At 38.5% G+C, this 24,888-nt stretch overlaps 1 long non-coding RNA gene across 3 annotated transcripts in view; it reads right to left on the bottom strand.

Annotated features, from left to right (window-relative positions):
* Positions 1-4,790: 4,790 nt before the first annotated feature.
* The window catches only part of LOC144206586 (uncharacterized), a 45,308-nt gene continuing 25,210 nt past the window's right edge, over positions 4,791-24,888 (bottom strand). For 2 of the 3 annotated variants that reach the window (XR_013328389.1, XR_013328390.1), the window contains 3 exons: positions 14,399-14,462; positions 14,030-14,162; positions 5,688-7,149 (listed from right to left, as the gene is read on the bottom strand). This is a non-coding gene — a long non-coding RNA (uncharacterized LOC144206586). Of the gene's footprint in view, positions 4,887-5,110; positions 5,298-5,687; positions 7,150-14,029; positions 14,163-14,398; positions 14,463-24,888 lie in introns of those variants that run through there. The other variant, XR_013328391.1, reaches the window with a different exon arrangement.

The raw sequence follows: 24,888 nt of genomic DNA, 5'->3' as shown, positions 1-24,888 counted from the left end.
TTGGACATGGAGTGCCCCGGATGTCCCTTCAAATGGTGTATCCATTTTTTTTTCTTTTTGCCTTATCTTTATTATGCAGACCCCAGCCATAACAAACAGCCTATAATCCTCTTAACGCAAGAGAAAAATACCTGCTCTGTACACCTGTAAACCTAATAAGAGTGTAGCAAGAATCCCCCTTTCTGCACTCATAACTTATTTAACTGAGGAACAATAAGCCAATAATCGATAACTGGTAACTGCATCTATGCTCAAAATTCAATGACAGATTTTGGGGACTTGTTTACTCAAAAAATAAAGATTTAATTTCACGGTGATAAACAAATGCTAAAAACAAAATGACACCGATATAAATGCATTTGTGGGTCAATCAATGTGTGCCTGTGACATTAATGTCCTTGAGTCTCCAGAATGTCCAACTCTGTCACTGGGTTGGCACAGATGTTGAATAGGAGTAATTAATGCTCTCACATCTGGTGGGACTTCTCTCATCTCTTCCTGAAATTTGGCCATTTTTTGGTAGTATGCCATGCCCTCTACATATACCTTCTTCTTTAAAAAAATGTCTTTGTCTGTCTTTCTATCCAAACACAAAGCGATGATCAATTATCTGACACTGGTCTTGTCTCATAGAGTTAAGTCATCGTATCCTTACCTCCCTCATTGTTACTTAGCCGACATTCTGCCGTCAGTGTTGATATGAGCTAGTCTTTGTCATTGTCACCTTAGCTGTTGCCCTGCGTTTGATCAACGTGCCACGCTAACCCGCGATGCTTCAATGTGCAGAGATGAAACGGCTGTATTCTGGCAACCTGAGCAAAGCAAGTCCCCTGCCACTGATCCTTAACCAGTTTGGCCTCTCTCCGGAATTGCACATCACAAGCTCACTGGGAGTGAGAGCGGAAAATAAACAGTTGGCAAGGAAATGTACCTGAGCAATTACTCACAACAGATGTGAGTCCTGCTAGATGCAGTCAGGAGAGCTAAAATAAAAATTCAATCAGAGAATGTTTATATTTCTAACTTAATATTCTAGTCATAGTTTCTCCGTAGATGAAAAACTGGGACATCATGCAATGTTTTAGAGTTCTTGCAAAGGTTCTGGTCTGAGAGCAAGCGGTAACCAAACTGGTCCTTGCCTTGCCATGCCTTTTGTTCTGACTGATCCAGCATAGAACATTTGACCGCAGATTACACTTCTATCACATCAAATATGTGAACAGGTGTTGACTTGTTTGGTTGCAAAGAAATTTTTCTGTGGAATAGGTCCTTAAACGTAAATATTTGCCACAGAGGAACCAATTTATTTCCTAAAGGTTGTACAAGGTAATATTACCACGGAGTGGTCCAATGGGGGTCAGTTATATTATGTTCCATCTCATCTCATTTTCTGAATCACTTTATCCTCATTAGGGTCTCAGGGGGTGCTGGAGCCTATCCCAGCATCTGTCAAAAGCATACAAGCTCAGATCCTGCCTTAGTCCACTGGTAACATTTGTTTGCCTAGCTCTGCTTGGACCAACTATCAGCAAGAGGCCATACGTGGAGAGAATTCCAGATGTGTTTATCTCCTAAAAGCTTTAGTATTTTTATGTCAGCTTCCTTTTCATTTACCCTCCAAGAACCACACAAGAGATTTTTGGATGCAATGTTCTAATGGACTATATTCTTGTGGTTTAAAGTCTAGTACTGTACATCTAACTCACTGATACAGAATGATGGGATTAGTGATGGCGCAATAGACATTCTTAAAATTCGAGGGGTTTATTGATTCATTCATTGAGGCAGAGGGGGAAAGCCCACCTACCTGCAGATCCCTAGTTTTATGGGGGATGTGCGCAAATAAATATTCAGCTGAGATGCACTTAGGTGAAAGGCCAGCACTGTTTGGACACATTAATAAACATGTTCCTAGGTGTCCTAGAGCAATTACAGCAGAGCTCTGAGGTCGAGGTAATTGGTGTCCCTAGATAATTTCGGAACAACTGGACCAAAGTGCAAATTGAGTTTCCACCTACTTGACGACTGTGATTTGACCGCCCACTCATTTCCAAACTAATCTGGTAGGGTTTTCAGCCATTTAATGGGCATATCTTTACATCCAATATGAGGATATTATCATCCTCACTGTTATAGTTGGAAAGACTGATGATGTAGGTCTGCATCCTGACTACAAACTGTGCAAAATAATGGCAGTAGCTTCACTGTCTATCTTTTTGGGAAAGAAACCTTGTAGCACAGATCTAATGTGGATCTAGGCTCCAGTTCCATAGAAGCACTGTGTTCAATGGGGGTTTCAGAGGGCTTCTAAGAGTGATAAGAGAGAGAGCCAAGCCTCAACAGACTGGACATGCTCTCTAGTGTATATTTTCAAAAGACAGTTTGGGCGTATTAACCTACTTTCGATCTAAAAATTGTAGAGACAATCTCTATCACAGACAGCACCCCTTTGGAACATTGAATTTAATGAAGTGGGACGTTTCAGCAAGACAAGGATATTTTCGTAAAGAGCATTAACATTAATACTTTAAACAGGAGAGGTGAAGATGCAATTTAGAATCAAGTCACTTTTCTATCGTCAAATGAGAACTAATACATCAGCAGCTCGCTGAGTGATTAGGGGTTCTAGGCTATCTTTAGATGGATCAAGCCATTAACAGCCACAGGCAGAGGAAATGAGTTGAGTCTACACCATTTATATTGTTCAAACAAATTGAAGCTGAAAGCAGTCGTCCACAATATGGTGCCGCATTGTTCAAAATTCATGGGAGCAAATGAGCAAAGACCTGCATTCAATTTCACAACAATTTGCCATTCCTATTACATAAGGTAACACTAAATAGGTTAGATTGAAACTAATGATGTTCCATCCATTGTGCAGTGAGGTTTGCCAGGGTTTCAAAATGGATAAATAAGTAAACAAATACAATGCCATACATTGGTAGACAAGGGGCAAATGTGGTGAGTAAACTGGCTCATCTACTTGGCTAAGGCTGCTCTGTTAAGACAGATTCAAGTAAAGTAAAAACAAATAAATACACAGCATCACCCGTGCCCAACAAAATCTGTAATATAAATCAAAACATTTTTTTCCAAAGCTACTTTGAACCAAATTATAGTACATCAACCAGAGAAGGCCAGAGAAACCAGACTCTACATTTCAAACAAATGGAAGTCACACCACATGCAAATGTTACATTTTCTATAATCACATGATCAAGGGTCAAAAATTTTCTCTGTCTGTAAAGCGTACATGCACCATGCTATGAAAGCAAAATTTTACCCCATGAGATTCCATCTCCATTCCACAGATTACAGTCCCAATGCTTAAACGCTGATTGAAGATTATTTAATCATCACCAAGTGTATGTCCGTGCATATCTTAAACTAGCAAAGAGCGAAATACAAGTCTAGCACGAGACTTTAATTATGGAAATCCTGCAAAGAAATATTGAACTAATCACTTGTCATTTACATCTTCAAAAAAAAAAATCCATTTGATACACTGACTAAGGTAGTGCGAATTTATTCATCACCATGTATCAAAGATCTTACCACAGGTAGCAAAATGTATCAACAGTGTAATGATTTTGCATTTCAATATTGAATATGATTGAAGGGATACTACATTTATAATGGTGCATAGGTTTAAGTAGAATTTCATTGAGAAGTATAACTACAGGATCTCTGCAATGTTTCATTCAAATAGGCCACTTTTTGAGACAGTTTTAAGCATTGATCATATATGAAAATGTTCATTGGATCGGATAACTTTATACATGCGCAAGTAAATAACAACAGAGCATAGGAATGACAGTGTTCTGTAAAGAATACTGATCATTTGTCTTATGGTGTCAAAAAGACCAATTTTATGAGGAAACTGATGGTATAAAGAAAATGGACAGCCATAACTGTCAAAGGAAGGTTTTCAATCATCAAAGATGTCAAGTCCCAAGTGTGAAAAAATAATATTCTCAAAGTCAACAGAAAGTATTATTTTTTTTGCTGAGCTCTACATCTCGCAATTGTTGTCCAAGGCAAAAAAAAAAAAAAAGTTTCAACCACCTTGGTAAAGTTTAGATTGAGTCTGAACTAGGAAAAACATGCATGAGGCAACACACTTGAGCTATCACAACAAAGATTCTTCAATATAAACACTTAGGTGTGTAACACAATTGTTCATAGTAGCTTGCAGCCATCACTTGAAAGCAATGAAAGGCAGTCTTAAGGGAGAGGGGAGTAATAGGATTGCTCAATTAGGTGCCAAATGGCTTTCTGGGGGCCACTATTTCATCTCCACTGCTACAGTAAGCAAACTGGAAGGAAAATATAGCCTTACGAGAAGGTGAGGACAGATGTAAGATCATCTGTTTATCGAATGAATTTTATTGCCTCTACAAGATGACTAATTCATGACTTGAGGTTTGGTTTAGGCCATGAGTGTCCAGACAGGTACTAAAGTGCTGCAGTGGGTGAATGGTTTCATTCCAGGTCTTGAAGATGATGCATTTTCACTAATCTGGTCATTTAAAAGTATAATGATTAGGCTGACATCCAATTGTAGTGTTAATTTTGCTGGTACCGTTTAACAGAAGCCAGATCAAGAAGATGAACATAATTGGTTAGTTTTTAACATTTGTGCTAACATCTGAATCACCCTTTGGTTTCATTAATGATGACATTTACGTGTGTTGAATATTTGTTACATCACACCAGATTGATGTTTCAAGGATTTCTGACCAACAGCTGTTAAAGTAGGTGTCTGAGTTAACACATTACTGATTCAGTACCTTCTTGTTATCCAGCTCTTTTCCATGGACCGGCCTCCTCTGCAAATGTTGCTCTAATTGCATTCTGCGATAGGTGTTGAGGAATTGCTGAAATGTCTAACCGAAGCAGAAATGAGAATGTCAATAAAAACAGACATTGGTTGATCTTTGCTAGTGGCAAAAGTTCTCTGCAGTATGCATTATATACCAGTGGGTGAGATTTGTAATTACATTCCCCTGAATAATTGAATCACTGTCCTCTGGCTGTAAGTTCATCTAACATAACGTTCAGTATTACATTACCATATTTATGTAGAAATGAATAAATTCTTTTTACTCACCATCATTCTGGAAATGTCTAAGGGAGACATCTCAAATGGCAAAACGTGTTGGCCAGCACTGTCAACACATGTTCTTCAGTGTTTCCAGAGACTGTGACGCACTCGTCGAATATCATGAATCCGAACAGCTTTGGCGCCAGGTCTTCGCTGACTCCTAGACAGTGATCTTTGCTACTGTGGTAGTTATCTGGAAAAGGGCGAGGAGATGGCTGCACCCATAAATTGCCGCTGGGGTTTTACGGCAGCACAGCAGCAGAGCAGGACGTGTCAGTTCATTATCACAGTTGTATAGCTTTCCGTTTTCATGATGTCTGCCTGCTCTGCAAGAATTTATCTCTACCAGTATGGATATCTATTTGTCACTGGGCATTTCTTTTACAACACCAAGCTGAGGCGTCAAATGGTTTCCACACAACTAATGGAATTATTCTCACTTTGCTATTTATTGATGTCGAGATACGTTATGCTGTTGACTGATTATGTCTTTGTCGTCACGTTCATCCTTTCTGTTTACATTCATGACCTGTCTTGAAAAAGGCCTTTCTTATCTCCATTGCTTTAATTAACTATCCATGTGGCAACGACCTTACAACACTAAACATACTCACACCATTATTATCTTATCAGACATTGCAGGGGGTTAATATCGTTCTTAATTCCCATTAGTGCCAAATAGAGGCATGTATGTACTCCTAAGATAGCCTTGAAAGACTATTTACTTTAAATGGTGACAATAATTCTAATTAACTCAGTGACATATGCATGCATCTTCAGCCTTACAAAAAAGACATGATCCGAATTAGCAAAAAAGGTCTTGTTATTTTGGCAACAAAAATTGTATGCATTGTATGGTACGAGTTCACTTTACAGTTTTAACTGGAACAAGATCTTAACGCATTAAGAAGGGCAACAAGTGTATTGACAACAATTATACTGTACACAAAATGAAAAAATAATGTTTTAAGTAGAAAAAAAAATCATTATAAATATCCTCTTAAATGTTTCACCCCAGCATCTCACTCGAAAGCAATTATGGGCATCATGGCCCGTGTGAAGGGCTAATCTCCAAACCAAATTGTCCAGAATAATGCTCTAATTCAATTGAATGAATACGTTGGGAAAAGACCCTCGTTGGCGTAATGACCCAACCCATGATTTAGAGGCAGAATGTGATTCTAAGCCTGAGATTTAATCGCTCTCAGCAATTCCAAGAGAGGATCCATTGGGCTTGCAAGCCGCGGTTGTGACCTTGGTTAATATGCTCAGTCTCACACACATATGGCATTTCTTTTAAATCACCTGAGGGATTGATTCCACTCTGTGACCCCGGGTTCAAAGGAGGGGATGATTGCTGTTTTGAATATGTCTCATTATATACAGAGGAGGGTAATGTTCTTGGCAAGCAGTACTTTGGCAGCTTCGTTCACCTCCCCTGCAGATATGAATCATTCTTTTACTGTCCCATTAGTCACTGTGAGGCACACATCCTCATGTCCGAATGGCTCTAATGTTGGACCAGGGCAAAAACAACGTAGCAAGAGGTGATGATTACCTCAGTTTTAGCTCATTGTTTGCACTAAGTGTCCTTTAAAAGTTACAGTAGATCTCACACATTCACAAATGAGGAATGTTGAAATTGTATGTATACAAACTGCGGCAGTGTCAATATCATGCAAATATATTTCCCTATCCTCTCGGAACACTGTCAAGATTCAACTCATGCTTATTCCCCACAGAGAGACAGTCCTGTTTACCTTTTGTGCATAGGTTTGCACAATATATTAGGAAACTGGGATTCATATATATTTTACGTGCAACATACCCTTATAGTTCATGGTGAGGTACTCATTTTGCTATTCATACCAGGGGGATAAAAGGCAGCAATCTCCTGCACTGAGTTCTCCCCCGTCTGCTTCTCTGTTTGTGTGCTGGCTCCTGCATGGCTGATCGCTGGATGGGCTCAGCAGCCGGCCACAAAGCTGCTCAGATAAAAGGCGAGTGAAACCAGAGAGGAATAGGGATTACCTCCTTTAGGTGACCTTATGCAGAGACAGAAAGTGGGAGAAAATGGGAAGGAATGGAGGAGGAAAAAGACTGGAAAAATAAGACACAATCTTTTTTGAGCGTGGTAGCAATCCACAGATGGAAGGGGATGCTGTGGAGTCATCGGACCACTGAGCTATAGCTGTTATCGCTTCAAAGATAGACTGTAGAATTGGATTCTGACCAATTTCGATCAGAGCTTGAATTGCTGATCTTAAATGTATACAACACACACAGCAATACCCAGTCGAAATATAATATTTCGTCAAACAAAAGAAGAGTTTCAATAAACAAGACCAAAGAAAAAGACATTTTGCATATTGTTAGTGGGTCAGGTTCAATCAAAATTACTAATTAGGAATCATCCTATTGATTTATTGCCGAGCATTGACATTATGCAGATAGTTTTGAACTGACTCATTAATTTTGAATCACTACAACTGATAAACATTGATGTAAATCTATGTATTTTTGTTTATTTGATTTGCCAAAAGGAAAAGTTAAAGAAAATATAAGACCTGACTCGAATCGGGCCTCCTGAGCTTTATACATATACACATATAATGTCTCTGAAGTAAACTGCGACACAGAAAATCAGTAATGAACCAATGCAGTGGGAGGGTCTGTTGAGAATGATGAAACAATTTGTTCTGCCAATCCAGGACTGCAGCCTAATTACCTCACTAATGTTGCCTTTATTACCTACTTCTGTCTCTGGACATCTTCCACGTTGAAATACACTGAGATTGAATAAGGAAAGCAGAAGTACTGTAGCTAGATGAAAATACAGGAAGTCTGTTTCTGTGACGTCATTGTTCATGTTCCATATATGTAGTATAGTATTGTATCTATATAATATATATATTTTAAAAAATGAGTGAGAGACGGACCAGGAAGACTGCAATCATCATCGAGTACCAAGACATCTCTGATTCCAAAGTTCAATACCCTTATAAATTGTTGCTTATAAAATCCCACAGCAAATGTCCACCTGCCGAAATCTAATGAGTCCATTTATCCCATACCATGAAAGCCACTGGCTTCCTGCTTGCCCAGAGCCTAAGATGAGTCTTTTCATTAAGGCCACTGTCAGTCTTGCTGACCATTTTCTCCCTCTAAGCTTACTGAGGCTCTCGGGGCACTGTCAAATTGTTACAGGATAGATGATCTGTCTAAAGTTTCCAGAGGAAATAGAAACATCTCCATCAATCACCAGATACATGTTATAAACACACGTGCATATGTGCAAATGGAAATCCAAACCTATCACATGCATTATTTGTACATCAATGATGAGAGTGGCTAGGCTTGTTGGATTTCCTAAGTCACGGTGCTACACGGTCTACAATTATTATAATAAAAGATAGGCGTTTCAGTCTTTTCAAATATTTCGAGGTAGTGGAACTTAGATGTATTTTTGTTCTAATAAAGATAGCAGCACCTACTTTAAATGGGAAATGAGCTTTCATTTAGAAAGAATGTTACTCTAAGTTACACAAAATGACACTAAAGCTGCTCAAAGATAGCTCATCATGTAATCTTTGGATTGATATGTCACTAAAGGCAAATACACTTTTGCCCTCACACTTAGAAACATTGGTACAATCTTTTTAGTCTGGTTGAAACTGAAGCATGTAAAATAGATGCACAGTATTTACATAATAGTTATGGAAAATGTATGATTAATTATTCAGTAAAAAAAAAAGAATTGCAACATCAATAAATACTATAGATGTTATTATTCAAATCTGCTTTGTGAAATGACGGTAGCGAGATGGACACGGGTTGAGGTGGGGTCCAAAGACCATGCTTATGTTTAAGATCCAATCCCCCATGACGAGTCGGTCATGACCTTTAGACCTCGAAGACATTACTGGAGCATCTGACCATGTGATCACAGGAGGAGGGAGTCAAGATGTGAGGGAGGTGACAGTCAACCTTACCACTTGCATTGGGTGTAGCAGGAGGTGGGGCCATTTTGGGTGCCCTACAGAGGTCAAACGATTCTGTTGCGTATAAAAGAAGACCCCATAAAATTATGTGCTGTCCATGATTACACTGTCCTGTGGTGAGGGGCAATGGAGGAAGAGACCTTGTGAATTTTGTAAATTGGGGGCAAATTTCATCGAAACAGGTAGATACAGTACTGAAGAAGCAACCATCATTAAATTATCCACTACCCCACACGTGTAGTAAGTACCATGCGCCTGCAGATTTTGTCTTTTTCTACCCTTCCTTTGAAACATGAAACAACATTCTTTTTCCCCCTGTTGACAGACACAAGTGTGACAGACTTCCTGACCAAGTGTCATGAAGGACACCGAGAAGCAACTGAGCCCTTAGGCAGACCTCTGAAGAATTTTTTCAGGGCGGGGGTGCCAAATTATAAATATATACAATCTAGTCACCTGTCAAATGTCTGTGATTCGCGAAAGACCATTTGGTACGGGGAAAGGGCTCAAGGCAAGTGACTGATGAGAGAAAGAGAATGGACATTGGCTAAAAAGCTTGTTTCGCTCAACCATTGAGTAAAATAATCATATAGATTAAAACAAAGAGAACCAACTGTATGCGGCAATGCCCGGGTAAGTGTTGTTTGCTGCAGATGTGAAGGGCAGTTGGAGGACGGCAAGTCCTCCGAAGAAAACAGGCTATAAATACAGTGAGCCAACAGACACCCAGGCTGGCTCCGGTGGGAGTCAGTCTCAACTTCCATATGAGCTTTTACGGTAGCAGATACACTGAGGAGCTCAACTAAATGCTCTGAAAGTACACAGACTGTTGCCATATCATGTACCTTTGATATACTAGAGTCTAGACTGTCATGGTAGGTTTGCTATGGTTCTATTTATACTCCATACATAATCAAATTATCCTCCCAGAAATACACAAGACGATTTAGAATTTCAATATCAATTCTATTCAGACTTACAAGGTGACTCCAAGTATGACTAATGGTAACATCAGAAGTATAAGGTAGTTCAGAAGATTTTCATTGAAGACCAACCACTGGTTGTATTTTAATGAATTAACATTTTGAACACCCTAGGGAGAGGTGAATGAAGGCTTCTGTGGTTGTAGTGGCTGTAGGACAGCGAGACAGGCGGTTGGAGCACTGCCTTTCGCAGCATGTCCCAATGAGGTAATCAGTCATTTTGACTGGCAGCATTTGTGTTAATGTTCACATGGATGTCCAATGGTCTCCCTCTTTTACACGTGTTTTGCCAGCATGCCTCTTTCCTCTCTTAAAATGATGTTTTCACTTTACAGACTGCCAAAGCACTCAACTAGTTTGAGTGTATCCTTGAGAAGAAAAGCACACAAAAGCTCTTTGTCTGCCCTGGTTATCAAATACTGTGTATCAACAAGTCATCTTATTTCGGATCGCTCCTTTCCTTCAAGATACGACTGTCACAAAAAAGTTAATGTTGCAAATGTAGTCTGATCTACACAGTGGCTCTGCACTCTTATCAGATGTCACTCCCCCCTCAACCAGATCTGTCAACAAACAATCAGAGCAGAGGATAGGAGGTCACCTACACTCACACATTGATGGCGCATTGCGCTTCATGCACAGTAATGATATCCTAAAGAGAGAAATAGGAACATAAAGAAGATAAATCCTACATATTCAGACATTGCACAGCAATATCTTTACTGTAATAAAAGACAACATTTGTTCATCCCATGTGATGAATGGTAACAAGGAGAAAATTGGGTTATGGTCATAAAACAAAAAGGGGAAAATGACATTGTGCAATTTGACATTTTCTGTGATGGTTCCCAATAATCTCTTAACCTTTACTGACAAGTTATGTGAGGAGTAATGCTGTGCAAGTTCCTGACTCAAAAATGTAATGGTGAAATTGTGTATTATTTACACAATTTACTTTACAGACATGCAAGTTAATGGTGCTAAAAAAATGTCTACAGTGGGTTAAAGTTGCCCTTGCAAAGGACAACCCCTAGCAGTTCTGTTGGGGGGAAAAGAAATCAATACATAAATGACAGGAAATGATATGGGAATATAATTCATTTGGCACTACCATGATATTGAAAATGTAAAAAAATATAGCTTTGCACTGACATGAATGTTGATTCAAGGTCTCAGAGCAAACCGGAGTACCTGAAGGAAACCCACACTACCACAGAGAGAAAACTCCACATAGGAAAGTTAGAAGACTTCAGAATTGAAATAAAGATGGTGAGAAATTCAGAAAAGGAATAAATGAAAAATACAAGATTGTTCTACAATAGTATAAACACCCAACCTGAAGACTAACAACTGATCCCTTGCCACCTTGGAAATGTGTTGTCACCTGGAAAATGGTGTGTTGACAGGCAATTATAGAAGAATCGCTTTATTCCCTACTGCATCAGTTTGGGCCTGTCATCTCGTTTGACTTGACCCACTTGACTGACATGGTTAGCACTCCAGTGTTTGAAGCTGCTCTCTCTCAATCTATCAAGGACAAATGCACAGTTCGAAACCTGCAAGCTACTGAAATGCCACTATACTATGTGTTTCTACAGAACACCAGACCAAATGGCAACCTTTAGAATTGCAAGCACGCTGCCTCGCTATTGGTTTCTGCCACAAATACAATTCTGATTCGTAATTTCTTTTTCTGAGAGAAACAAATGGATGCAGAATAGCAATTAGCTGTCATATATTTGTAAATTGCATGCCAACATTGTTTTTCTCAACTGGAATTAAAGCCAGGGTACTACTAAAGGACATCAGGCTCAGCTTTTATGAGCTCGATGTTGTTGCTGCCAGGGAATCCTCAATGGCTTGGTAATAGACAGTGTACTTTAAAAAGTACTATATGCTTTCTGAAAAGTTGACAAATCTACTCAATTGTGGTGTATGTAGTCATTTATTATTTAATTGAACCACTAGCATCACAGCATGATTCTCAAGGAGAGTAAAAGATGGAGAGCCAGAACCCAAAATTTGGGTGGGAGCAAGTTTCAAAACTACAAAAACTATGGGGTAGTGTAGTAAGGAATGGATGGCTCAGTATAGAAGGTATAACATAATCTGAACAATGTACTGACCCCTGAAGACAATGAATTTTCTGGCTCAATGGCCATAAACCTTGAATTGATTTTCACTTTGTATCCCTACCACAATATATGATGCAGTTGTTGTCTGCCATTTTCATTTAGCCTTTTCTCATTTGTCTGTGTCCATAATTACATGTATTGAGAATTAGTGAAAAACGTTTAATATATATATCGCTAACATGAATTAAAATGTCCGATATTCTACAATGCTATCACATAAAATAAGAAAATGTAAGGTGTGAAAAATATTATGAAAGCGAATGCCTGAAACTTGACTCCGAGCAAGGGTGGTCTAACACTTATTGATTGCTAGCAAATCATAGGCCAACCAAGATGATTGATAATGTCAGGGCTGGTGTATCGTTTCATTTTCCACCACAGTATGCTTGTCAAATTTTCAACTATGTCAGTCTGACATATTTACTTCTTGGACCACACAAATTTGACTTATAAAATAAGGAACCTATTATGTGACTAAAGCCTGATTAGTATAAGTATTGTATAACGTGTGAGCGTTTGGCAAATTTGCCAGTTACCACCCATGTTGTAGGCTACTTTATGAAATAAAAGCCTGAAACGTCTCCTAATCCTGGAAGAATTTAAATACTACAAGAGCTATTTAAGGCCTTTTATTTATAGATTAGTTTTATGAAGTCTGCTTTAATTCTCATTCATGACCTTATTAAAGCTTTCAATCTGTTTGCAGTAGTCATTCTGAGCAGGGAAATCAAGTTTCCCCAGTCAGTAGGGTAAAACATGAAAGACTAAATAGTCATTCATTAAATAGAGTATTGGGAACTTACAGTCTCCACTTAACGTCAATGCTTTTGGTCAGTAGGTTGAAAAGTGATGGGGAAAACAAAAGCACTTTCATTTAGCCCATTTGGTGGAGCTCTTGTTAATTACATGTGCTTTCTATGTGATGCATTTGCATAATTTGTGAAAGCAACATACTTTAGTGCAGTGCCAGATGGTTATGAATATCCAAACAATTTTAATCAAGTGTAGTTTGATTTATCATCATAGCTGTGTCTCTTTTGTGACACTCACATTTTACAAGTCCTCCCTTTTGGTTAGTAATAACCAAACAAACAAATATTTCAGCATGAACAAACATTGACCAGCATGAACAAAAGGGACTTTTTGAAGAAGCCTTTAGTATAATGGAAAGTCAGAGGGTTCACTTTATATGCCCTTAGGCTTCTTGAGAAATAGGTCATAAAAATACCTGCCCAATTTCAGAAAAAAAAGTCAATTGCTTTGGATAAAAAGCACAACTCAGGCAATAGATAATGATACCCATGAAGCATAATTACAAACATGTCATCTCGTTAAATGACTAAAACCGTCAGCCCTATGCATCTGTCTTCATGAAGAGGAGTCATTCCCAGCATGCTCATTCTCTCTAAACCTAAATAGCTCAAAGTCATGACCTGTAATCACAAATTCCCCACCTTTTTTATGACCCAGTAAATCAGAAGCATAGAAGGGTTTGCCAATGATCCTTTAAGTTCCTCTCTACAGAATGCTGTTATATCGGACAAACGAAACTCTCTGATACTGACAACTGAGGCAAACTTAGGTGATAGATCAAACCTAACATTGAAACTTTACCGATCCTAATGTCTTCTGTCAGAATTGAATGTAGGTCAGTATGACATAGTGCCACAGAAAGTGTTATTGCCAGCAGGCAAAAGTGGGCGTTAATTTGAATTTTACTGGGCATGTTTCCGTTTAGAAGGAACATCCAAATATGGAGTTGTTTTCAGTGACTAGCAAGTATTGGTAATTAGTAAACTGTCTTACCACTCAGATGCTTGAGAATAATGGTGGGATCCTTCTCAAGGTAACTAGCACCAAGGCCAGAGGCAGAATGTCTCACATTCCACCCTATCTCAAGTTTGAGACAAATAGAGCTCCGTTAGAAGAATTATGAATCCTAAGACACAAAATAAAATTAAAAAGATTAGGCATTTAAATAGAAGTGTTGATCCATACATGATTTGTTATAACACAAACAAGACACATGATCAGTGTGAGTACAGTAAAAAGGGTTATAGACTACGTAGTGAAAGTATACATTTGAATACGTAACTGTAATGAAAGTTCCACCACCTTATAGTTTGACAGAACAAACCACTGATGGACTCAAGAAGTAGGTAAAAAAAGACTTACTGTGTTGACATTTTGCTGGGAGAGCAGCTGCAGTTTCTTCAAGCATCACAGATATTTCTGCCACCTGTCATGAGAGCATCCCACATGGCACATGTTAGCACTTTTATGTTGACACTTTTCACCATAGTGAGACTAGTCAATGCTCATTCTGTGTGTCATGTTGAACTTAAAAGCACTTTCTCAGTGTGATTCATTTCTATTTTCATTAACTTCAGTTTACCTCGTCTACAATAGGTATAAGGTGGCAATAGTTAGGTACATCATTTCATTGCTACAGCATACTAGCACTGACAGGGCAAGCTATTTACTCCCTTTTTAAAACCTTATTATGCACTACTATTATTTTTTATTCATTCAAATGTGTCAGGGTGGTTTACAACATTCTATACTCTTGCAAACAAATTATTCATTTTACTTTTAGTTAACATCACTTTTAAAAATCAAGGAGTGGGGGGACTGTAGCCTTGGGAACTATATCCATGGCATATCCATCTCGCACCTGGAAAAAGACAGTCAAAACACCTTTGGGAGAAAAACTAATTACTGTTGTATTCCCCTGTGTTTTTAATTTGGAATTTCTTATCATGTTTGCAATGGAGCAATGACGTGCAGAGAGATCCCTACCGTTTTACCTAGATTAATCTGCCACTTGGCTGATCCCAGTGAGCCAAAGTAGCAGGAATCTCCTGGAGAATGAGCACAGCAACTCAAGGAATCTGATAAACACGGAAGACGACGCAGAGCAATGCTTGCTGAGCGACAGTATGGCAATGTTTACACTCGCTTCAAGCCATGTAATAGCAATTCAGCCCTGCATAATCACTTCTGCTCTCAAAGATTATTTTGATTCCCAGAAGTGTGTATCACCGAAGGAAACATAAAATACTAATAGAACAAAAACAAATACCGACACATTTTGATCTTTGAAAGGATATCAAGAGATTTAGAACTAGGATATAAGATGTCTTTGAAAATCACTGGATACAAACAGAGGTAGTGCATTTAAAAAATAAAAAAAATAAAAAAAGATAATTCAGTAATAATTGTCCTTTTGCTTCTCTTGTACTCTTGGATCGCACTTAATTATAGGGCCCAACTCTTAACATTTTAGACACCAGTAATTGTCCCTAGCATGGATGAGTGACAGGCACACAGCCTCATCAACCTACTCAGATGCCATCACCCCCCTGAGATTACTCAGTAGCTATTTCCTTTTCCCTTGACCCTGGCAGCAACATCTGCAACTCTGTCATTGTACCACAATTGAATTTCTAGAAAACAGAGCTTCCTGACCAAGGAATCTGCATGAGGTCATAATAACCAACAATTGACTAGAGCTATTGGAAACTCAAGGTGCTCATTGATGACAAGTTTTGAGAGCAATGCCATCTGCGTCTTTAATGACACTAAATTAATTCATACTAGGCTGAGAGACTGTCAATTAAATAAGATGTTGGACAGTTATGGTCTTTTTTTTAAAGCTTCAAGTTGATAAAAACATGAAATGGGAAAAAATAAATAAAATAACAACCCAATAATAAAACTGGCTTTTTTAAAAATTAAATTAAATCGAAAAAGAAAATCCACTGGAAATCGCCATCTGCTCATAGACACTTGCAACAATAACGTGCTAACAGCCACCATTTGGTTTTCAATCACATTTTATGGGCATGATACTTCACAGTGGTATAACATGGCAGTGAGGTTTTATTGGCCTTGATTTGCATTCATTCACCAAGTGCAAATCATTTCATTGCACCCCTCACTGCTCACCAGAACACATTAATTGATACTGAAATAGTTTTACCGTAATATGTGACGTACTTCAATCTCAAGGGAAATCAGAAGATAGATAGGAAATCATCTGACAATAAAAATTAATAGTTCAAAGCGTTGATGTGGGTGCATATGTCTTTACATGTAGCAGTGTCCCTTATAATTGGAGCTCACATTTTGTAACTGTGATCGTATCAGTGGCTGGCTCTTAGTGTTCAAGTCATTAACAACAGTATTATCTATTCTTTCTTTTTATTGAAACATTTAATTCATTTATTTCTAAAATACCTGAAATTTTTTTCACCCAAACTACATACATTTGGGGTAATTTACAGCCAATTAATTATGCTGAACTAAACAGGAGGAAAAAATGGTGATGCTGGAATCCAAAGAAAATGCACATAAATAAGTATTATGCAGATATGAATATGTTTAAAACAAAAAAACTATGTAGGCATGAGATAAATTTTCATATAATGAGACACCTTGTGTCAGAACATGGTAACCCATACTATACTGAATATGACAATAGAGTAAATGAAAGCCACAAACCAAAATATGTTTGGACACCTATACTCCACAGCATTCCAAACCATTAATAAATCATAAGTTTGTCATTGTTTGGAAGCAAGCAAAAATTGAGATGACAATCATTGTACTTCTGAATTCAGGGAAGCATTTCTAACAACCCATTCATCTAAACACCATTATCGGAGAATGCCTCTCATTGCTGCTTGCTGTAAACAATCATTCAGCATGCTCAGGTCTATCTCCACTATCATTAGTGGTCAGTGTTTCTGGGAAGAACAACCCGGGAAGCAAAAGTATGCATTGGTGGCAATCTGAAGGATTGTTATTTAGAACGGCTCATGTTTTCCACCTCTTGGGTAATAACTATGGATTGCTATGCAATCATCACTCTTTGTTATGTGCTACGACTTGGCTACCGCGCCGTCCTGAATGGTGGGGGATGAACGTTCTATTGGTGCAGGACCAACCCACTATCAGGTGAAAAAAAAGTCAGAAGAAAATCAGTGCATGTTCATTGTATATCAAAGCACTGGATGATCAGAAGAGGGTTGAATTTTAAGGCAAGCAAGTTGTGAAATCAGAGCCACAAATGAGTTGTTGATGCTATGTTTCATCCCTGAATAACAACTGAGGAAAAGGGTACCTCTGAAATCAAAGGAAATAACTGAGAAAGATGCGATGAATAAAACAGACCATTAAGTTAGATGGGACAGAGGTGGATTTAGGTTACGCTTTGGAGAGAACAAAGAACCACCTCAATCGGGAGCAGCGGGTGCACATGGCACATCTTCACACTGACAGATTTACGAGAGGACATACACTCATAAGACAGAGACGGCTTTTGTGCAGCTTCACTGTAATCTACAGCTTGGCAACTATCGTTTCCAAAAGTGCCTCCAACTGTTTATCTCTCGTTTTTTTATACGCACAACTGAACAATAAATAACTCATCACTGGGAACAAAAATGACATATGATATTCTCCTGCATATTTCAACTGGGATAAGAGTGTCAGTACTGTATTTTTAGATTAAGACGCAGAATGTCACACGCTATGGAAAAAATTATTGAAGGTATTTTCATAGTCAGTTTTGGGAAAACTTTGAATTCTCAGTTTGGTTACAGTGCTACACTGCCGTCACATTGAAAGATTCAAATATTTTTGTAATCCATCAACGATTAAAGCTTCATTTGGAGTATATCTGATAACAACAACAACAAAAAATTGAAATAACTTGCTGCAAGCTTAACTAAACTGTTCCCTTGTGCCACAACTACAAATAAAACAATAAAAAATGAATCCTAATGCAAACTAACTTAATATGTATTGTGGAAGCCTTTCTTTTAAAAAATCAATTCGTGTTTGTGAGCATAATAGTCCTAAATTATAACCAAACAAACAAATAGCAATGACTGTGGTGTTTTAACATAAATGTCATAATCACTTGCCACATGGCCTTTTGGATAATGTGAAAAGCTTGTTCAAATATCTAAATGTCAACTGTGCATAAACATTCAACATTTAATTATTCCCCATGCCAGAAACATTTGTGTATGAGTATCTTAATACTGATGGGATGGGGTCTTGGGAGTCAGGCGGACCCTTTAAGAATTAATCGATGCCACAGTCTATAACAAAACTGAAACCAAGTTTGGCCATGCAAGTTACAGCTCAAATCAAATCAATAAATGAATCAAGCAAGGATCTAATTACTCAGGACTTGTCTTTGTTGGGTCCAAATGTTTAATGAATATTTTGGGAAGTGACCCTGAAAAACAAAAGCTCTCTGTATGACAGCAGTAAGCAGAGGTCAACTACCTCCATATTGTCTCTATCATCTCATGTGTGGTGCTGATGATGCTGATGATGATTACTGGCTGCCGTGTCATCAGTGTTCCAGCAGCGTTCATGTCATTACCGTCCTACCAAATGATGGTCCATTTGTGCTTCACGGGCACAACAGCAATTCCTGAACCTCTTCTGCCCTTTTCCTAATTACACCCGCAGGACAAAGTGACAACCAGTCATACTGGCCGTAAGGAGCAGTCGTTTCCAATAGGGACCCTCCTTTCTGGGATAGAAATGAGAAATTTATGACGGACATGGACACTTACACACACACACCATGCCTTGAAGATAAATGCACTTTGAAGAAGTAGGGCTTCATTTGGATGTGTTTTGACTTCATAACTAGAGGGAACATTCCCTAATGCAGATTAGGTCCAACTTCATGGGCTAATTGTCACTTTATTAGCATAGGTAGAAACTCTTATCCCCTAACTAGGCTTATGAAATCCCTACATTTAGGGCATCTACTGCCACAAAGTCAACTTGTATTTATATAAGCATGTTTGCTATGATAACAGTTGACCAACGTTTTTTCCATGTATATAGTTTTAAATAAAGACGGTCTAAAAACTGGTTGAAAAACTGTATATGCCACAACTACATTTACTTATTTTTTCGTCAATTATCATCCTCATTCTGCAGCGTATCTCGACCAATAAATAATAGCTGGTTGATTTGACGTTAAATAGATATAAGACAACTTAGCTTGTAAGTAAGAGCAACCTGTCATAAGTCTACAAGAATGGCAAAGGACAATTTAAAAGTAAAAGAGGTAGACCTTTAAGTGGCAAAAAAACTCAAGTACCGTGCCAGATCGGGTGATATAGTAGTATTAGGGAACGTGTCTTATGTTTCTTCTAAGCACACAATGTATAAATGATACGACTTAGGCCATCATCCAACAAGCCAAACTGGGGCCCTTTGTCTGGGGGGGATCATTGCTCTGCAGGGTATGGGTAATAATGATAAAGCTAGCTGAGCACAAGGACATTGTTTGAACCCATCTGAGCAAAGGACAAAAGGACAGACTTGGCTCGTTAACAACTGCCCTTTCAGGTCCTTCTTCAGCGCATATTTGACATCCTAATATAACGTGCTTAGAAAAAACACCAATTACATAAAACTGAAGGTTTCGTAGCAGTACAAGTAGATGCAGCCAGTAAATGCTGTAAATACCAAGTGAATTGTGATGTTTTATGAAATGTGATCCCTTATCTTCAATCAGTACAACACTAACGAGAAATGCATTTGCCAAAAAAGCACAAAGTACATTGATTTAAGCAGTTCAAAGTTTAAATATCAAAAGAAAAAAGCCACAACTAGTTTTCTTCTGTATTAATGTGAAAAAGCTTTCCTATAAGCACTTAGTTTTTTTTTTTTTGCAATAAAAGCAGAACCTATATAGCTGATAAGACAGAGCATTCTGCACCTTCAACCCAATCAAGTCAAAAGGCAATATATCTCCATGAATCTTACAGGGAGATCAGGTTGGTGTGTACAAGCCCTGGCAGCTCTTTTCGTTCCTCTTTACCATTTATCTGTTTCAATATCCTGTATCCTGATGAGTCTGAGAACAGGGTGTTGACCTGTCGTTTAAATCCCTGGCAAGTCCATTACGGTTAGACAGGACAAAGTAAAAGATGAAGGAGGAACCATGCAGTAACCGGGACAAAGAAAATTCCTGGCAATCTAGTTTTACAGTCAATAACAAGTCTTTGTTATCTTATATGTCACTACATCCCTACTGTGTGTATGTTGATGTGATTGTAGTGTGCTCTGTATTCTGTTGAGGTCACCCGAAAATATCCAACGTGAGTTATGGGCAGATCCACAGGGTTGTTCCAATTCCCAATACAGCTGAATCTCTCCCTATGGACTAAATCCTGGAAGATAAGAGCAGACAGCCATCACTCCATTTCATCCACACGGACACGCAGGCTCCTACGAGGATGAGATTACTCCACGGGAGAGGGTCAAAGTCCTGTCTGTTGGCTTTGGAGATCTTCTTGGCGGTGTCTGGCTTATCAAAACAGCTCAGATATCTCTTTACCCATGCATTAAACATTACAATGACTGACCGTAGTATAAGAAAAAAGACACAAAACTCCAAGAATGAAATTCAAGCCAGGATCCAAGATCGAGATAAAGTACATATGGGAGCAATCAATTAATTAAGACCTAACCTTCATTAAGTGTGCTGCTGTAGAAGCTATGATAATGACATCCAGTGTACCACTGAGGCTTCTTTATTCTGTTTTGCATATTCATTAGCTGCAATCATCAACAATAAATCTGACCTTGAAGCCAGTGACCTATGTGCTTGTAAACATAAAGCAACTTCGAACATGCTCTTACGCTGAACAGGAAATTAGTAGTAAAAGGCTCACACCATAATGAAAAATGTCTATTAAATATTCAGCGTTTAGGTTGGCTGTTTGAAAACACTAATGGAAGCGGATGTACATTTATTTGTTGCCTGGTGTTGCTTTATATATTCCACTATTGACTGAAAGAACAGGTGACACATAAACCCATGGAGGAAACTACTGTGCTGCAATATATTAGGTGTTTACAGGTGTTCTAGTCATGTGAATGCAAGCCCTAGCTTGTCTCATGCATACTTGACCAGAAGTTGTTGAATAAATATCAGACCAGCGGAAGGAATACAAAAGGGGGTTGAATGTCTTCAGGGAGTAAACAGAATCCGTTGTACCGTGAATTTGTGAGTGGGCTGAAAATAAATTTGCATTTTAGAGTGTGAGTGTGAAGCGGTAGTCACTCGGTTTCAATTTGTCTATTGTGCATTTTCCATTGCTGATTGATCAAAGGAGAATTAAGTTTAATTCCAAACTGTGAGCACAAGTCCTCAAGGGCCGCTTGACTTAGAACAATATACACATTCTCTTATATTTAGCACATATGCTCTATATTTCACTAGTACTCAAATCCTTATTACATTTTTAGTGATGGTCCTCAAATCAGAACTTGTTTAACTCCAAGAAAATCTCCTCACTGTTACAGAAGTATAAAATAATGCCACTAACAGAAACAATGCCTTTGTCATTTTTCATAATAAAAATTCTGCAGACTCCAGGTCATTACGCTGAAGGTTAGTTATTCTTTCTTTGCTGCCCAGTGCTAAATGATCCTTGGCTAGAGGTTGAAATTGTTCTTGTGCAGTGCTGGAGTGCCCCCGTTCAGACAAAACTGCAGAATACTGTATTATGGCAGAGTGAGAAGCTTCAGGCACTTGGTTTTGATTTCACTTTGACCGCAATGTAACCCAGCTCCTGATAGTGGCTTTGGCAGAGAGTCATTGCCAAATGAATGTCTGGAATGCCCACTCTCCCCTAAATGTACAGGCAGGCACCTAAAGGTGAATTTTGTTTTCATGGCATTTTTGCACATCTGCAGCAATTTTGCATCAACAAAACATCACTCAAAAAACATCCTTGCTGCATCCACATTGTTAAATGTACCTAATTTTTGCAGTCGTTATCTCGAGTTTCAGGTATCCCATACACAGCAATCACTTACAGACAAAAAAAATGCATTTCACAACCCCAAAGCATTGGAAAGTGGGCTTTTTGAATGAATTCTGCACACAGAGAAAAATTACATTGAATCACTTAGTGCGGTTCCGCTGCTTAAACGAGAGTAATTTGATATAATGCTGAGCTTTCAAACCATTTATTCCTAGAAAACAACGTACTTCAGAACCATTTGTAAAAGGACAGATAATTACGCATGATAAAATGGAAAATTTGATACATTTTCCAAGAACCACAGTTGGAGACTCACTCTGGAACACAATACTTCTCACCATTTCAGCTAATTTCATAATTCTCTCAGATAGAACTTCATGTCACCCAATTTTCTGAACCCCTTTATCCTCACCGGGATTGCAGGGGGTGCTGGAGCCTATCCCAGCTGACCTCAGGCCAGAGATAAAGGACACCCTGAACTGGTTCTCCCTCATCCTATTCCCAAAGGTTGATGAACTGATGCTTTCATTTTACTATAAAAATTAAACAATATAAATTATGTTTGGTTAATGATATATTTGTGTCTGATGTCCATATAACATTGTTAAATGATCATATGGAGTATGGTTGCGGGAAAATATTCCAATGTTAATACAAGTAATAATAATATATGTGAAAAGATACCTTACCTGTTATGTTTTTGAGATACTAGTAGGCTGCAATAAAAGCAAAACCTATATAGCTGATAAGACAGCTATGTAAACTCTGTTTGCATGAGTTCTCATTCAAATCACAGGGGGAACAACAATCAAATAAACATCAAATTTGTGCATTTTCTGACAAAGAAAATACACATTATCCTTCTTAGACATGTGGGAGCGCCTGCACTGTCTTCTCTGATGCTCTACACTTTGATTCAAAACACACACACACACACCAGCTTGTACAGGCCAAGTCATCAACCCTAGTAAAGGTCACGGGCGACCATGATAGATGGCCATGGCTGTGGATTTAATTTAAAATAAAGAGCAATAAACACAGGGCTCACACTGGTGGCACAGGAGAATGATGAAAGATCCATTAGTTAAGAAAAGGTTGCAGACTCCTCCCCTGAGAGCGACTGTCACCCTGGCATCGCAACCGATGACAAGAGGGGGACAAAGAGGGTCAGGGGACGACATGGGTTCGACACAAGTTCCTTTCTGTCACGGCTGTCAGGTATATCAGCCGTGTCCATCGCCAGGGCTAGCTACTCTGAAACGTGCACCTACTGGGTCAAGATAAGGGAGTCACTCAACAGGTGCCTGCCTCAGGAGGTATCTCAAAAATGAGAGTACTACATGTCCTAAATTTTATGCAAACACTTTGTTTGATCATTTGTGGGACAATAATGTGTATAGTGTTTTAGAAATAACTTTAGACATTCTCCTGAAGCCAAGGCCATATTCATGTAGATTTTTTCCAGATCCTCACTTAGTCCTATGCCTTAAGGTGTGTTATCAAATTTACAGTGAACTGTACTGTACAATAATGACCATAACCTGAACATTGGCTGCATGTAAGCACGGCCATAGTCCCTTGGGAGTGTTTCGCTCTTTTGAGTATTGTCACTGGTGACCCAGTCTGTTGTCTTTGACCACAAAGCACACAATTTTACAAGACACCTATGTTGCACAATCAAGGACAATTTTCAGCTTTCCAACACAACGCCGCTAATGGCATTTAATAGGTTTCATCGGCCAAAACTGTGACAGAGTGATGTATTGAGCCAACGATCCAAACTAATGACTGCCATCAAATGTAATTTCAGTTTTAGGATGTGGTTATCTCAGTGGAGCCCTATTCAGTAAGCGTCAACTAATAACTATAACGTTTGGCTAAAACATATCGGCCAATGCAAACACAAGTTAAGGTGATCGCCTATTAGTGCTGCTGATTGGTCTAGAGTTTATATTGAGTTAACAACACGAAGAGCAACATTATTACTGCTATTTGAGGGGGACTAACTATCAGCGGTGAGTGATGTGATCGGTGTTGTGACACGGTAGCCATTCATTTCGCTCTTTTTCTTTTCGATTTATTGGATGACTTTTCAGCAGCATTCACACATAAACGCCTATGTCTGATTATTACAGCCACTTCAGGAGCCATTTGCCAAAAAGCTTTATGCAAATTGTAATTAGCAGTAATTAAAACCCAGCCGGCCATGAATGACTGCTGTGGTACCAGTGTATTATTCACAGAATATAATTGAATCTAATGGTTTTACTGTGTCAAATCAGCAGGAGGTCTGAGATAGTATGAACAGTGGGAAAATTCTCAATAATAATTTCTTAAATATTATGGTAGCGTCATGGTAGATTGGTTGAGTGGTTTTGAATGTTTTGTAGTTGTGATTCCAGTGAGAGTAAAATTACGTTTTAGAGTTTCCCTGGAGGTCTCGATTCCATACTATATCCGTGACAAAAGGAGAGGTATTAAACCTTTAGACATTTGGTTTATGATTTGACATTGACAATAAGTCATCCTAAAGGGATTGTTGTCTTTTATAGTCCTACACTTCAGCTCAGTTGTAGTATATTGTTGACTTTGTCACAAGTGACGGGTTATAGTCATGATGGAAAATGGTATACTTAGCTCTCTTGTTGGATTTTATTACATCCAAAATAACAGGAATCCAGTCCAGTTTAGCAGAAGAAAGGTCAACAGTGGTACTTTTCACAATTAACTGTTTGCTGCCACCATGGTGGATTAAAATGAGAAGTTTTTCATGGTAAACGGCTTCTTTTATGTCATTAGTGCTGCCAAACAGGTCTATGATGATGCAAGTATTATTTCATTCATTGTCAC

This window comes from Stigmatopora nigra, chromosome 13 (assembly GCF_051989575.1).
Source record: "Stigmatopora nigra isolate UIUO_SnigA chromosome 13, RoL_Snig_1.1, whole genome shotgun sequence".
NCBI lineage: Eukaryota > Metazoa > Chordata > Actinopteri > Syngnathiformes > Syngnathidae > Stigmatopora > Stigmatopora nigra.
Note: the sequence above shows the minus strand (reverse complement) of the source record. Positions and strands in the feature narration are given on the sequence as shown.